We start from the raw sequence: 15765 nt of genomic DNA on the forward strand, positions 1-15765 counted from the left end.
CCTGTGGGTCTCTACAGACAGCAACTGGGTCTTCCCCAGCAGCAAAGCCCATCACACAGGTCTGAGCTGGGAGGTGAGCCTCATGAGATCCCAGACACCCTTTCTTGCTGACTTACCATCTCTGTGACCTCAGGCCATTTCTGTGACGTCTCTGAGCTTCCATTTTCTCATCTGTAGAATGAAAATAAAAGTTCTCAGCTCCTGAAAATTCACTGTAATAATCTGAACATTATCGGAATGGAGAATTTGCCTTAGTTTGCAGTAATTCCCAGCTCCTAGAATAATGGTCACTCCATAAGTATTTGTTGAACGAATAAGTGAATGTATATACATAAAGGATGTTAGAGTGTCTAGAATATAATAGGTGCTTAATAATTATGTATTATTGGCTCCTTTTCCCTTCTAGAAATTAGTGTGGGCCCTGCCTCTTCCCATTTCCCAAGCTCAGGTGAGTGTTCTTTCATCTTATCGTCTATTTTCACATCTTATGCACATCCAAAAATTAAGGAAACACCTTTGATATAATTCCATGGACATAGAAGAGTCTGTCTGAAAATGGGCAGAGAAAGTATCATTGGATGAAATCTTGTTGCAAAACAATTCCACAGTGTTCCGAATAGTTTCCCAGGACTGTTAATAAGTGCTTATGTGAGGGTAAAAAAATGTGTCAAGTCTGAAAATGTGAGGAACACTGTCTTAAACAGATTTCTTTACCCTGGGACTTTTCAAAGCCCTTCCTACTCATGTTTGTATATGAATTATTCATCCAAGAGGGAGCTACACATATAGCTTCCCAACCTCATTTGATTAGAGGACCGTTCGATCACGGAATATCTCATGGACCTTGTTTTGGTATAACTCCTTGGGAAACGTGGATCTAATCATTAGCTAGAAGAGCAGACAAAGCAAAAGGGATTTATTTTTATAGGGTAGTAAAATGCTTTTTTTAGGTCAGGGAAGGCTTATTTAGGAACTAGATGTGGAGTTCTCACAACCCAAGACAGCCATCGAGGAAATTTCATTTCAATGAAGTATTTAAATGAGTGAAAACAAATGAACATAAAATAAGTATATAATAACACCTTGGGAAAATTAACCACCTCTCCATTTAACATCTGTCACATAGATAATCGTAGCAACTAGATTGATTATGGAACAGGAAACTGGAAGTTTAAAAAAGAAGCAGCTGAGTTTGCTTATATCACCTGCAAAGGGACTACTTCCTTTGGCAGATTAATATTGCACAAAGGTTTGAAGTTTCATTAAAGAAGCCTGGTTGAATGGTGTAACAGTACAGAATGTGTGTGTGTAATCAGACAATGCATTGCATTAGGCTATTAGAAAGTATAATGGTATTATACATGCATTCTGGATTGTGCGATGCCTTAAATGACATCTTTTCACAAGGAAACTATATAATATTGTGGCATATCTGTAACAATGAAAATATAATCAGCACATTAATTATAAAATGACAGGTAGATTCCTCTGAATCATGATTTGGTGTCAGTTGGGATTTTTTCCCCTTGTGCAATTTTATAATACTTCAGTGCCTATTGTAGTTTTGAAAAACATACATGCTTGCATTTTCTGAAAGGCCTATTTATGTATAATATAAGTTTTTTCAAGGAACAAAGCCAAGTAGCATAGCAAAATATCTTAAGCTGAATTCTTTTTAACGTAAATTCTGTATCAAGGGGTGACAAAACTTCAGATTATATTCTCTTCTTTACATGTAAACTTCCTGCTGAAAGCAGGTCAGACTTAACAACTGGATCAACTTGGAGAGTTGGTTATTTTTTTAACAATTAGTTTTATGTTCTTTAAAATAATTGCTTCATTATATTTTGTACATCTGTGTAGGGGTTTGATGATAACATTGGTAAATTTCCAAGTAGTTGTTAAACCGGGGAATACCAGTTAAGCAATAATATAACCCACCTGTGGGTGAAAAAAGAGGCTTTATACAATAGCTACTCCCCCAAAATTCCTTTAACAAAAGAATAAATTCTGCTCTGTGAGGAAATGGTTCTGCTTCGGGTGGAGATGTCAGACACTGTACTGTTAAAGAAGATAAGCTGTAGGTAGTTCAGAAGAGACCGACAAAAATGATAAAAGGTTTGGAAAATAAGACCTATGAGACAAGGTTAAGAGCATGGGGATATTCATTCCAGTTGAAGGAGGCTGAGGGGAGACATAACCGTCTACCTAAAAGCTAAATGATGTTGCAAGCAGAAGATGCATCAATTATCATTAGTAGTAGAAGAGGGCAGCTAGAAGAAAAGAGCTACACCCATTTTACTTAATATTAGGAACATTTTCTCTAACAGATAATATTCATATGATAGAGGTAAGTGCCAAGAAAGTCTAGGCTTCCTAGCTGTGGAATCAAGAGTGAGTTTTTAGCAAATCCTTTAGAATAATTTGAAGCACATTGAAATCAGTCTGTCCTGGAAAACAGGTTGGACTCAGCTCTTCTGTTGAAAATGATGGTGTGAATTCTTCATTGCTGGAATAACTTGTTCAGTCAGGAAGGAAATGTGTATCAGGGCATTCATAGATCCATAAATCATTCCAAATTTATAAAAATATTTTAAGTGTTACTGATTTTTTCAGTCAAGAAGCATAATTAAAAAATACAAGAGCTTTATATCACCTTGATTTTCACTGGGAAAAAAAAATCACACCACTCTCAATCCCAGACCACATAGTACAGATAGAGTTCTTCCCACTGTCAACCCCAGGCATGGACATAGGATGAGGAGTGTGCCATTACAACCCTGGTCACAATGACTGGTTCAGAATGGACATGGAAAGCCAGTCTTCAGTCTTGTGTTAGAACTATGGAAAGGGTGACATCCTGTTTGCTTTGCTAGTTCTCAGCAGTAAGAAAATAAGCTGTAGTTATTGGAGGTCATGACACTGCCTTAGGAGGAAGGGGAAAAGTGAACAGAAAGATGAAGAAAAAAAAAAAAAACAGGACATTCTTAGGATGATATGCTTACCCCTGGGTACAGCCATGCCTGAAGTTGACTATTCCAAGATTTATATGTGAACTAATGAATTCCTTTTAGCTGTTTTTTCCAATAGATTTTTTTTAAGGGAATGATCTCTGCACCATAAAACTTAGCTTTCTAGAGTGGAGAGACAGAAAATAAGCAGTCAGCCTAATGAAACAGTAAATTGTATAGACTGGTAGAAGGTGATAAGTGCTACGGAGAAAAACCAAAAGTAGACCAGGGCAGTGTGTGTGTGTGTGTGTGTGTGTGTGTGTGTGTGTGTGTGTGTGTGTGTGTGTAGGGGGACACTGTTTTTAAAATGAGTGGCCAAGCTAGGACTTTCTAAGAAGGTGACAATTAAGCAAAGACTTGAAGGATGTGAGGGACATCTGGAGAAAAATTTTTACAGAGAGTATTTCAGAAAGTCTAGACTTTAAGACAGGAGATTAGGAGTTCCCACTGTGATGCAGTGGGTTAAGAATCTGACTGCAGTGGAGGTGCAGGTTTGATCCCCGGCCTGGGGCAGTGCATTTAAGGATTCAGAGTTGCCATAGCTGTGGTGTAGGTCGCAGCTGTGGCCTAGATTCAATCCCTGGCCCAGGAACTTCCATATGCCAAGGGTGCAGCCACAAAATTTAAAAAAAAAGGACAGGAGATTAATAAAGGGCTCTAAGCAACAAGAACATCTTTGCATTTCCTTCCTCTCTCAGGCATTGAAGTATCGAATTTCTTTTCAACTGCTGTATTTCAGCTGACCTTGGACAGTTACTCATTAATAAGGAGAACAATTTAATGCTCAAAGGAGAGTGCTAAATTTTGAAAGCTGAAATTTAGAGCAAACTTAGTTTGTCTAAACATATGTGTATAATTCTTTCTGTGCATATATGTACATATATTTGTGTAAAAACTTTAATTTTTCTCAGTTCCTCTTGCAGATAAAGTTTCTGTTTATGGGCAATATGAACTATTTGCCCTTTGCTTTACTTCTGAAGGATAAGCCAATATTTAAGTCTGTGTACACTGATTCCACAATCAGAGTTTAGAATATTTTCTAAACAACCACTTAGAACGAACTACACTAAGGAAGGAACTATCAGCCTTAACAGAAGCAATCCTGGCAAACAATTATTTTCATTGCCGCACTGACAATTATGTAAATGTGTCTGGGACTGCAATGGGCACCTAATTATGACACCTAATTATACCAATTTATTTATACACCTCCTTGAACAACATTTTATTTATAATTCCCCCCACTCATTCAAAGACAAGATAAAGTAAGGTGGTATCACCCAGAGAAGCTTGCCTCATCTTTGCAATATGAACACAGCTCATCCCTGTGAACCTGCACCCTGTGAATCTAGGCTGAGTCCTCATGGGAGGGTTCACTTTTCACCAGTCACCTTGGGGTTTCAGAAGGTGAGCAGAGGGGACCGTGACGCCAGCTGAGGCAGTGATAGCATTAGCTTCTTGGCATATATTCCTAGCCAAAGGAGCTATTCCATCACATCTTACCTATGCAAAAAATCAACATTGATAATTCCTTCTGCTACAGGTGAACAAATTATTCTATTCTAAACCACAGAGAAAGTGAGAATCACTGAAGAAATAAATATGACTACCTTATCAAGGGTCATTTTCTGTCACTTAGATTGGTCTCCTTTTCTTTCTTTTTCTTTTTCTGTCTTTGCTTTGCTTTCCTTTTCTTTTTAGATCCCCATGACATTTCTTGGAATAAATGTCATTTCTTGACTTCGGTAGAGCAGGTTTATGACATAACCTATTCAGATCAGTTCCCTAGAGGCTCTGCATCTAAGTGATGTACTGGAGGAAAGATGTCAGATAAGGGGAGTGAAGGAAGCAGGTGTGTCGGAGGAAGGAACCAAGGAGGTGAACTCAGTTGGAGGTCATCCCCAGCCTGACCAAAGGGGGCGCTCTGGAGCATGAGTTTCCCTACAGAGCTGGGCACTCTTTGAGGCAGGAGAGCTGGTGTTTGTTATCCTAGTCATTTGTCTAGGTCTGGGGGCAGTAGAGGTGGGGACTGGGAGAGGAATTGATGGATTGGTAGCTTCCCTGGTCAGGAAGTTCCTAACTGACCCAGGGACATTCCCCCAGCTACACTCCCAGCAACAAGGGAACAAGAATTAATTGGATGAGGCCCCAACAGCAACCTCTGCAGGCCCCCAGCAAATGAGTGGTTGTCACAATACCTGGATTATCCTAAGAAGTTTAATCATGCTCACTTTATACCACCAGCATGGGAAATTAAGCTTTCTTCATGAGAAATGGGAAATTAAGCTTCTAATACATGCTTTCCTTATTCTTGAAATGATGAGGTGATGCTGAAAGGGATAAAAATATGGACACTCTGGGCCTTTGTGTATCTCTAAAATAAAGAGATCAGAAGATATGTTATCTCTCAGTTCTGACCCCCCTCCTCATTTCTGAATGACTTTTGAAGGAGTTTTTCCTTTTTCAGAACATCTGCCTTACTCCAGTATTCTAAAATATCCACTTTTTGCCTGCATTGTGAATAGTTGAGGGGCCCAAAGTGACATAAAGGGACCCATCTAGGTCTGAGGTTTCATCTAGACACTTGATTTATACAAGATTTATAAAAGATTTATGAAAGATTCATATGTATATCTAAGCTTGAGAAGCAGTAAGATATATGATCTTATGGAAATAAACTGATGATAACAGGACAGCCCTTCAAATTTGTGGTCTTTTGGCTAGAGAGGGAGGGGCCATTGATTAAAAAAATGAAAGAATTTAAATCTCACCATATAGCTGGAGTTGAACCATGTCCTTACCTGGCTGAAACAGTGACGTCTGCCTTGAGTGGGCCTGTGACTAAATCACCCCCTTTTCATCTTTGTGTTCAACTATGAAAAAAAATTGTTGTGAATTATGAGCCTCTGTAAACTACCACATGCCTCTTCTGGTCCCTGTTTTAACAAGTCAGCCAAGGTTCCTGAAGAAAGCTGTTCAAGAGCTAAAAGTTAGGAAGTCTTACTTTCATGAGTTACAGAAAGCAGAAAAGCAAACTAAGTTTTGACTGCCAAGGAGGCTGCGAGTGAATCCTTCTCACATGATGATTATCACATCATCAATTATTCTAAATGAATCCCCCTTTACTCTGACACTTGGAAAGTGCCAAAATACACTTGAGAAAATGTCCTGGAGAAAACCTAGATTATAAGAGCCATTGTTTGTACCATAAGGGCTATCACCCCAAGAAGTTAATATTCCACATTGACCAAGTTTAGGATTTCCAGGAAAGTAGGAGTTCTCCACAGTATGTAACATTTGGCAAGATTCATTGGAACTCCATTGGCCTGAGGGCACCCATGTATTCCACACAATTCTTTTCAAAATATTATCAGCTTTTAAAAAGATGCAAATATGTGTGAGAGCTATAAATTCTCCTGTTTTAAATATCATGCTGTCCCTTTGGGAGAATCTCATGGGCAAAGATAATTACTTCTATATGGGGAGAAATGAATCACAACATTTTTGATTCATATCTACACTCTTCTGGCAGGTCTCTGGCATGAATCACAGTACATGAATGAAATGTTTTCTGAATTTTACTAGTACAGATATACTACACCTCAAATTCAGAAAATATATGTCAGATAGGGTAAGATAAAATATTTCTGCCCCACCCATTTTCTTCCTTTAAAAAGTATGATACAGAAAACAATAGAATAGACCAGTTTTTCTTATCTTACTTGAGAAAGATGCCCAAGAACAACACCATCCACGATTCAATAGTCTAGGACAAGATCTACAGGGGGACGGAAATGGATTATTTGGATTTTTAAAATTCTAAAGACCCCTGAAACTCTTAGATAGATTACATGGCAGTCTCTTGGTTTACTAAGGTCATGTAACATGTCTTTTATTCAATCAACAATCATTTATTTTGACCCTACTAAATGGCTGGCACTTGGCTAGCTTTCTGAGGAGGTCTAACAAAGAATAAGACTTTGTGTCTTCTCTTAATAACGCCAATTTTTAATGGAGGAAACAAATACTCAAACCAATGTTTCATTTTAAATCAAGCAAGTTTCTACTCACAAATGAACAAAGCACTATAGGTGTTTAGTGAAAAAGGAATTCTTTCTGCCAAGGCTCAGGTGGTTTCCCAAAGAGGACAATCTTTGGGAATGATATTTCTTTAGGAGAATGAGGGGAATAAAAGCTTCCTAAACTAAAAGTGATATTCAGATTGTAATAACAACAATAATAGCTAGTTGTTATTATAAACGTACATTGTGCCAGAGTATTTTCAAGCACTTTTCTTGTTTCAACTTACTCTAATGTTTACAACATCCATGGAAAGTATTTAATATTATTAGCTACACTTAATACATGAGTATTTGAAGCCCATAGAGATTCATTCGTAAAAAATTACACCCCTAGTCATGGAAATATGTGTGAGTCTTTCTTCCAAGCACAGCGTCACATCACGTTAGGTGGAAGCTACTTGCGTGTGATGTGTTGCCGTCAGGAGCAGAGACCTGCGTGGACAAGGTCATGAGGGATCTTGTCCTCATGCTAGGTAGCTAGGATTTTATCCTGTCACAGATGAAGACATCATGAGTGTTTTGAAGCAGAATAAGATTAGACTTTAAATAAAAATTAGTGACCATGTGGAGAATGAATTGGGAAAGTGTCAGACTGGCTGCATTGTTTTAGGGGTCTGCTTTCCTTGCTAGGTACGAGAAACAATGCATGTCAAAATTGAAGGTAGTGAAATTAAGAGGTATTTCTGAGTGATATGCATAGGTCTTAAGAGGTATTTCTGAGCATTATACATAGGTCTTAAGGACTTTTGGCTGGTGGGTTCTTTGATTTATATGAAGGGGTTCAAGATGACTTTAAAATTTGTAGATTGGGTCTCTAAATTAGACAGATTGCTAGATTGGGTAGCTCTGTTTCCCCAAATAAGAGATTCCTCAAATAAGAAAAAGAGGAGGCAGGTTTTTTTTTTTTCTTTTTTAGGGCCACATCCATGGCATATGGAAATTCCCAGGCTAGGAGTCGAATTGGAGCTGCAGCTGCCAGCCTGCACCACAGCCACAGAAACGTGGGATCTGAGCCATGTCTATGACCTATACCATAGCTCATGGCAACACCAGGTCCCTGATCCACTGAGCAAGACCAGGGATCAAACCTGTATCCTCGTGGATACCAGACAGATTTGTTTATACTGTACCACAACGAGAACTCCAAGGAGCCAGTTTTAGAGACTCTGTGTGTGTGTGTGTGTGTGTGTGCGTGCGCGCACGTGCGCACACGCATTTGGAATTGCTTTAACTGGAATGATTTGGGGATACCCAGTTGAAGACTTCCATCAGACAACTGGAGATAAAAGTATGGATGTCTGTACATAGGGGCGCACACACACACACACACACACACACACACACACACACACACACGCACGCACACAGGCACCCAGAACACAGATAGATTTGGGGGTTAGACATTCTGTCATTTACCTAGTCAGCCTCTCAGTTAAAAACATTGTTGTAGGATATGATTGCTTCACATATTGAAGATCTTTAATAAAAACATTGTTGTAGGATATGAATGCTTCACATATTGAAGATCTTTAATAAATCAACAAGTGTTTGTTGGAAGAATGTCTGGATTATGTCACCAAGTAAAAGACGAAAGTTCTGTGGTTGAAGTAGGCTTTAATCCACATCACCACAACTCTTCTTGATATTTCAAGGAGAAATTATTGTTGCCCTCTCTTTCAAATCCGAAATGTTGGTTGATGGGGAGGCAGAATTCGTTGCTCTCATATTCATCATATTTTAATGTGTTGCAGGTTAGGGGCAAGGTAAATGAAAAAAAAAATCACTTTCATTGAGTGTCTATAAAAAGGGTGTTCAGAAGGGTGTAGAAATTAAATTTACAGTTGATGTAAGTTTGATATAAACCTTTAAACTAATGCCTATGTTAGAAAATCTGTTTCATCATCTGTGATTGTTCTGAAATTTCTCAAGAGCTACCTTTGTTTCATTGTAAAAGTCACAGCCACATCCCAAAGCTTCCCCATAACTTCCCAAAGCAAAAACTGGAAAGTGATTCTGGACCAAATTCTGCTGTTCTGGAGTTCCCGTCGTGGCTTAGCAGTTAACGAACCTGACTAGGAACCATGAGGTTGCGGGTTCAATCCCTGGCCTTGCTCAGTGGGTTAAGGACCTGGTGTTGCCTTGAGCTGTTGTGTAGGTCACAGACACAGCTCAGATCCAGCGTTGCTGTGGCTGTGGCGAAGGCCAGCGGCTACAGCTCCAATTCGACCCCTAGCCTGGGAAGCTCCATATACCACAGGTGTGGCCCTAAAAATAAAAAAAATAAAATAAAATAAATTCTGCCATTCAACAAACATTTATTTTATAAAATATCTTATAAGGAAAGCTGTCTGCAGATTTTTCAGAGCTTATTGACTTCTTGAATATGCTAAATATGAGTCTATCTCATGGTAAAAGCTATTAAGTTTTATTTTAATGCATTCACTTATATTAAATACAGTTGAAGCTTGGAGGCAAGGTTTATTTATATGATGCTTTGCACTATTGTCAAATATTAATTGAAATCCCACACACAGAGTGAAATAGAAATGAAAATCCAATACTTTAATACCAGGTTTTCTTCTCCCTCTAACATTCCTTCACCTCAGTGCATGTAAGGAAAATTACTGGGAGACATAGTTCTCCAAAGGAGGGTAAGGCTCAAAGAAATTCAAAGCAAAAGGAAGAGAAAGAAAAATGGAGTCGGGGAGAAACGGATTCAAATGGAGGATAACATTGTGAAAACAAAAAGAAAATCTTGGTGTGGGTGCAGAAGAAACATCCAAGGAGCATCCAAATGCTTAAACCAAGGCAGAAAAACCTCTGTTAAAACAAATGGCTTGGTTATTCGTATACAAAAAAAAATGAACCTTGGTCCAGACTTCTCACCATAACAAAAATGATCTCAAAACAGATCATAAACAAATGTAAAATCTGAAACTGTAAAGCTTCTAGAATAAAACACGGGAGAAAAGTAAAAAAAAAAATGGCATATTATAAAATGTGTTTCAGTGGATAAGAAAAAGACAAAGAGGCGATGACATGCTGCAGCTGAATATTTGAAGAAATCCACTTCCTGATGAAATATGAAAAGGAGAAGAATGACTCTCTCTAAGAAGAAACATATCCTTGTAAGGGAAGTGCCTACGAGGTTCCCTGTTGAATCCATTGTAGCATTATTTCTTCAGACTTGATCTCTTATCATCTGCACAAAGATGGTCTTGCTGTTAGATTTTTGTCTTTGTCTAAAGAATAAAGGGTCTGAATCAGCCTACATGGGGTGGGTGTCCAAACCTTGCCACTTCCAGTATGTGTGGTCTTGGATAAGTCTCGCTGACACTTTGTCTCCATTTTCTCATCAAAAAGTAAATTCCACACACTTATAAAACTTAAATATGAACAGCCAGGAGAAGGTACAATTTATGTCATCAGGTTTTGCTTTGAAAATATTATCTCAAGAGCCCCCTGTATCCTGGACAACTTTAGAATCCAAAGAGCTGCCTAAGGAATTTTCCAGCAGCCAATGTTGGGAATACTGTAGATGTAATTGAAGAAGAAAGAAAGCAGATAGGAGCCCGCTCTTTGCTCAAATATACTGTACCAGACTAAACTAGAAAAGAAACTGATAAAACAGAATTCTTCTTTGGGTCATTGGTAACACAGTGTTTCACTCTGAAAGGTAACAAAATAGAGTGTGCATGAGAGCACTTGGAAAGAAATAACTCTATTTAAATACATGACATTGTTCTTTTTTTAAACTCTTTTTAGGGCTGCACCTGCAGCATTTAGAGGTTCCCAGGCTAGGGGTCAAATCCGAGCTGCAGCTGCCAGCCTACACCACAGCCACAGCAATGCCAGATCCGAGCTGCATCTGCAACCTACACCACAGCTCACAGCAATACCAGACCCTTAACCCACTGAGCAAGGCCAGGGATCAAACCCACAGCCTCATGGACCCTAGTCAGGTTCATTACCACTGAGCCACAATGGGAACTCCTGTTCTTATTTCTAAAGCTTCCAGAGCAAGGTATACATGGACCATGTTATGCTGGCTTTGGACAATGTGCATCTTTTCAATGGAGATCAAATGCCTGAACCCCTACTTGACTTGAACTACTGAAGCTTCCATTATCCTCTTCATTGATCCGGAGAGACAATCACAAATAAAACCCAAATGACTGTCTCCAACAACAAGGAATCTTTAAATGTGCATCATTTGGCAGTGGCATTATCTTAAGACGATTATCCAGTGTATAAATGTTTATTGCCTTGCTTTAAGATGCACAACGTAAGATTAACAATCGTGGTGTTTTTTGTATAAATGCAATATTTCTGCTATTGTGTTTGTGGAATTCAGCTAGATAATAATTGATTCCGTGACAGGGATTGGCTAATTTGCCAACAGTATAGTATAAAACACATTTATACAGTCAATTACACCCAAGTGCATGGCCTATTTGCTTTATAATTTCATAAACTTGCCAGCAATTTAAATAAAAAAGTTCCATTAAATTATCATATCATGTGATGGAATGATATTGCCAAGTATATTAAACCATGTGTGTTCAGCCAGAATTAATTAAATATTATTACTTTTTTCTTATTAACACATTGAACTTACCCTTCCTACTCTACTCGAAATAGAAGCCTATTAGTGAACAAAGTAAACTTAAGGGCAAAGTTTAAACATTTTCCTGAGGGTGTTTCATTAAGAACCCTGGTTCTTTTGTTTAAACATTTGCTCTTGGTAAATGTACTTGTATTGTGAAAATATTTTATGTTCTTAGATATGAATACTGGAAAAGTTTAAAGAATACCTTTACCTGAGTTATTCAGGTATTCAAAAAGGGAACATTTATGTCTTCAGCTTAGAGAAAGCCATAATATAAACTATTTCAGTATTATTTGTTTATGATTCTATTGTTATTTGTAACTCCATGAATCAATCTAATCTTAGTAAGGGAAAGATGCAAGGCTGGATAGTTTAGCAATTCAAAAACGAATAAAATACAACACTTTCTGATATAGAAGATACCTCTTTCATATGAAATAAATTAACCAGGCCTCCCCAAGGGACTCATAGTTCAATAAATCTACAGTGAACACTGAGAATTAAACTCTTAATATTAAAGCCCTTGTTTTATTTTATGAAAAGCAAAACAAAGAGGTGAACTTCTCCAGGACTCATACTAATTATGCTAATAAGGTGCTCATGGATATAGCACACTTTGACCTTTATTCCCACTCTTGTCTTTTTGTCCATGTCATAATTTTCCAGGCGGCTATTTTACTCATTGGGAATGACAAGGAGTTTCTTCCCCTTATTCTTTTTCTTCTTCTCGCCTCTATATTCAGTGTTTTGGTTTTTATTTTTAAATAGTGTATGATATTTTTTTCATTTAATAACTGGAAACATCAGAAGCAGTCGATGGCCATCAAAAGGCCAAGGGAGATTTACTAGAAGCATAGCAAGAGCTCACACAATTGTTTAAGAACTGGGCAGCAGGACCCACAGCAAGGGAATCGTTGAGTTTCATGTAACCTCTCCCCCTGCAATGAATCTGTACTAATTCTTCCCATGGCTTCGAATCACTCTTCTTAGCATCAAAATCCTGGGAGAAAGAGTGTCATGGGTGTGCGTTAATGCTCTGAATGAAAAAGGAAAATCTGGCCTCTTTAATACCCTTGTGGGGGTGGGCATTGTCCTCACCCAAGAGGATCATGACAGGGACCCCCCGCCCAAAAGAGGAATCATGGTGAAAAGAGAAAAGTGTTTGAAATCTGAAATGCAATATCAGAGTACATGATATTGCACATATACACATATACATACATCCACACATACACATAATATAGAAAATTTCTGACCAAAGTTGCTAATGGTGTAAATCTTAAACAACAGAGAAGTAAATAAAATAAAAAAGTGAAAAATGCCTTCATAATTGGACTACTAGAGATTAGCAATTTTAATGACTTAGTTTATATCTTTCCAGTCTTTTGTATTCCCTATATAAAATATCTTACTACATCATATGATGTATATTATTCTCTATTTAAACTTTAAGTATTAAATGCTAATATTTTTTCATTTTAACATATAAAGAGAAATTAATCCAGTCCATTTTGATGACTTCCTAATATTCCATCATTTGGATTTTCATAATTTATTTAACCAATCTTTTCTCGATTGGTACTAAGACTGCTTTTCATTTCCCCACTATTACAAACGTCTTTGCACAGCATCTTTGCCTTCTCCAATTGTTTCTTTAGGAATAATTCTCACAAGTGGAACTTTTAGGTCAAAGGGTATTCTCATCTGAGAGATTTTTGCCAAATTGCCCTCTAGAAAGATAGTGACAATTGACACCCCCACAAACAGTAGGTGAGATATAGCCATCAACATCATCAAATTCTTCATCATCTTTCCTTCTTAATCACCGGAAAGGTGTGAAAAAAACCCTACACTTAAAGATTTATAATTACTAGCACTTACCTTAATAAGACAGTGCTTGGTTTGGTAAGCATAACTTTAACAGTCTCCTCAGACTCAGCAGGAAAAAAAATTATTGTAGATATTTAATTATTGTAGTCAAAAGACCCTATCTTGAATAACAGTGTAGACAAGACTTTCACAGACAGTATATTTTAACTTGCTTCCTATGTACTTTGTTCATTATAGTATTACTTTCTCTATGCAGAGGACTTTAAATTTATATAATTGTACACATCAAAGCTGTGAGTCAGCCAGAATTCTGCTTATTTGTGGTAAGATAAGAGAGATAAAGAGACTTTGCCAAGAAAACTCGAGTTTGGATGGTCATCTTTTTTCCTCTTACATTATTGCTCAAACCCCCCTCTTTTCAATAATCACTCAGAAAAATTCTCACATTTATGGAATCTTTCTCCTTGAAGTCTTATTTATGTTTATCTTGAAAATTTATAGTCTTTCCAAAACATTCCAGAAACCAGGGAAATTCTCTTGACATGAAGATTCTGTGTTAATGCCAAACCCGAAAATGTGAAGATTTTTGCTTATTCGAGTGAGCAGTGGTTTTGAATAAGGCAAAATCTATAATCTTAGTAAATATTACACACTATTATTAAAGAAGCAAAAAGGAATTGTGCTGGAGTTAATTAAGGCTTTAAGAAATGGCTGCTTTTATTGGCAAAAAAAATTTTTGTTGCAACAAGAAAACTAAAAATTAAGAGGATGGTTGGCAGCAATATTGATATGCTAATGGATAAACATGCTAATTTAGAAAAAACTAATCAGCAAAGACATTACTAATGGAAATGTACAGGAAAATGGCTAATGCTGTATGCAAACCTGGCATCTACAAAATTAAGAAGAAACCAGTTTTGTTTTCATAATTGTAACTTGAGAGTCAGGTCTTCTCTAACTAAGCTTTCCTACAGGAAGAAACTGACGAACTTGCTGGGTGTAAGACGGGTTAATTCACACATGCACATAAGTATATAGACACATATGTGTGTATATAAGTATATAATTGTTACTTACATATACACATAAATATATACACACATACATGTGTATATAAGTATATATTATTATATCCAGGAAGGTACTAAGATTTCAAGTCTCCCCATCTCGTGGGGTCTAGGTGGTAACCTCCTTAAGAGTAAAGCAGACAGGCAATGTCTTATTTCTTAGGTAAAACAGCCTCTGAATTTGATGGGCATGAAGTGGTAACTCTATTGAAAAGTGAACTTGATTAATATCATTTTTATTCTGTAGATATACATATACCTTTTGAGCAATTCATTTTCCTTATTTTGCCTTCTAAAGGTAAAGATAGGCACTTACATACCTACAAGGCCCCAGGCTAGCAAATTAAATGAATGAGATAATCCAGGTGTAACACACTAAGGAGTGGTAGACATTGAGGCAAACTGGAAAACTAAGCTTATCAGGGCAGATAATACTCATTTCTAGTGGGAAAATTAGTGCCAGAAAGAGCCCCTGCTGATTCTGGATCGTCTGCTTTTATAAGGTAAGCTCAAAAGGTGAACTTTCAATTGAAATTTCCCCAGTTTGAGAAATGGTGGGTCAGTCCACTTAGGTTCAAAACCACTTAATTACAAATTTTTATTCTCTTGTTCTCCTCCTCCTTGGTTGATATCTAAATTCCAGGGTTACATGAGCTTTCGTGGCAATGGGAGAAGATTCTCATCCAAGCATTCAGATTCTGTTCTCCCTGGCATCTGCTGCTACGTACAATTGAACCAGTCTTCAGGGATGACCAGCCCTCTACATTGGCATCTGAAACTAAGAATGAGAATGGATGCTGTAACATTTTTACAGACAGCCTCCAAGCATTTAATCTATTTTTTCTTCATTTCTGACTTTTCTTTCTCTCTGGTCAGGCTGTGTGATTGCTATCTAGTTTGGGCTGCTGGCAGTAATTTATTCTAACTGATCACATGTTCTTTTGTAACTTTGCTTTGGGTCAGCATCTTGGGATGTGACACTTGAAAGATATAGGCACCTAAAATAAAAAAATAATAAAAATATATTTTGAAAATTAAAAAGATACAGGTTCTTAATACTCAGAAATATTGATTTTATCAAAGCTACTACCTGTTTGCTTTGGAATTACAACATCTTTTTAGAAACTCATCAGCTTAATATTGTCAATTTCTTGTTTCATTTTTGC

This window comes from Sus scrofa, chromosome 13 (assembly GCF_000003025.6).
Source record: "Sus scrofa isolate TJ Tabasco breed Duroc chromosome 13, Sscrofa11.1, whole genome shotgun sequence".
Taxonomy (NCBI): domain Eukaryota; kingdom Metazoa; phylum Chordata; class Mammalia; order Artiodactyla; family Suidae; genus Sus; species Sus scrofa.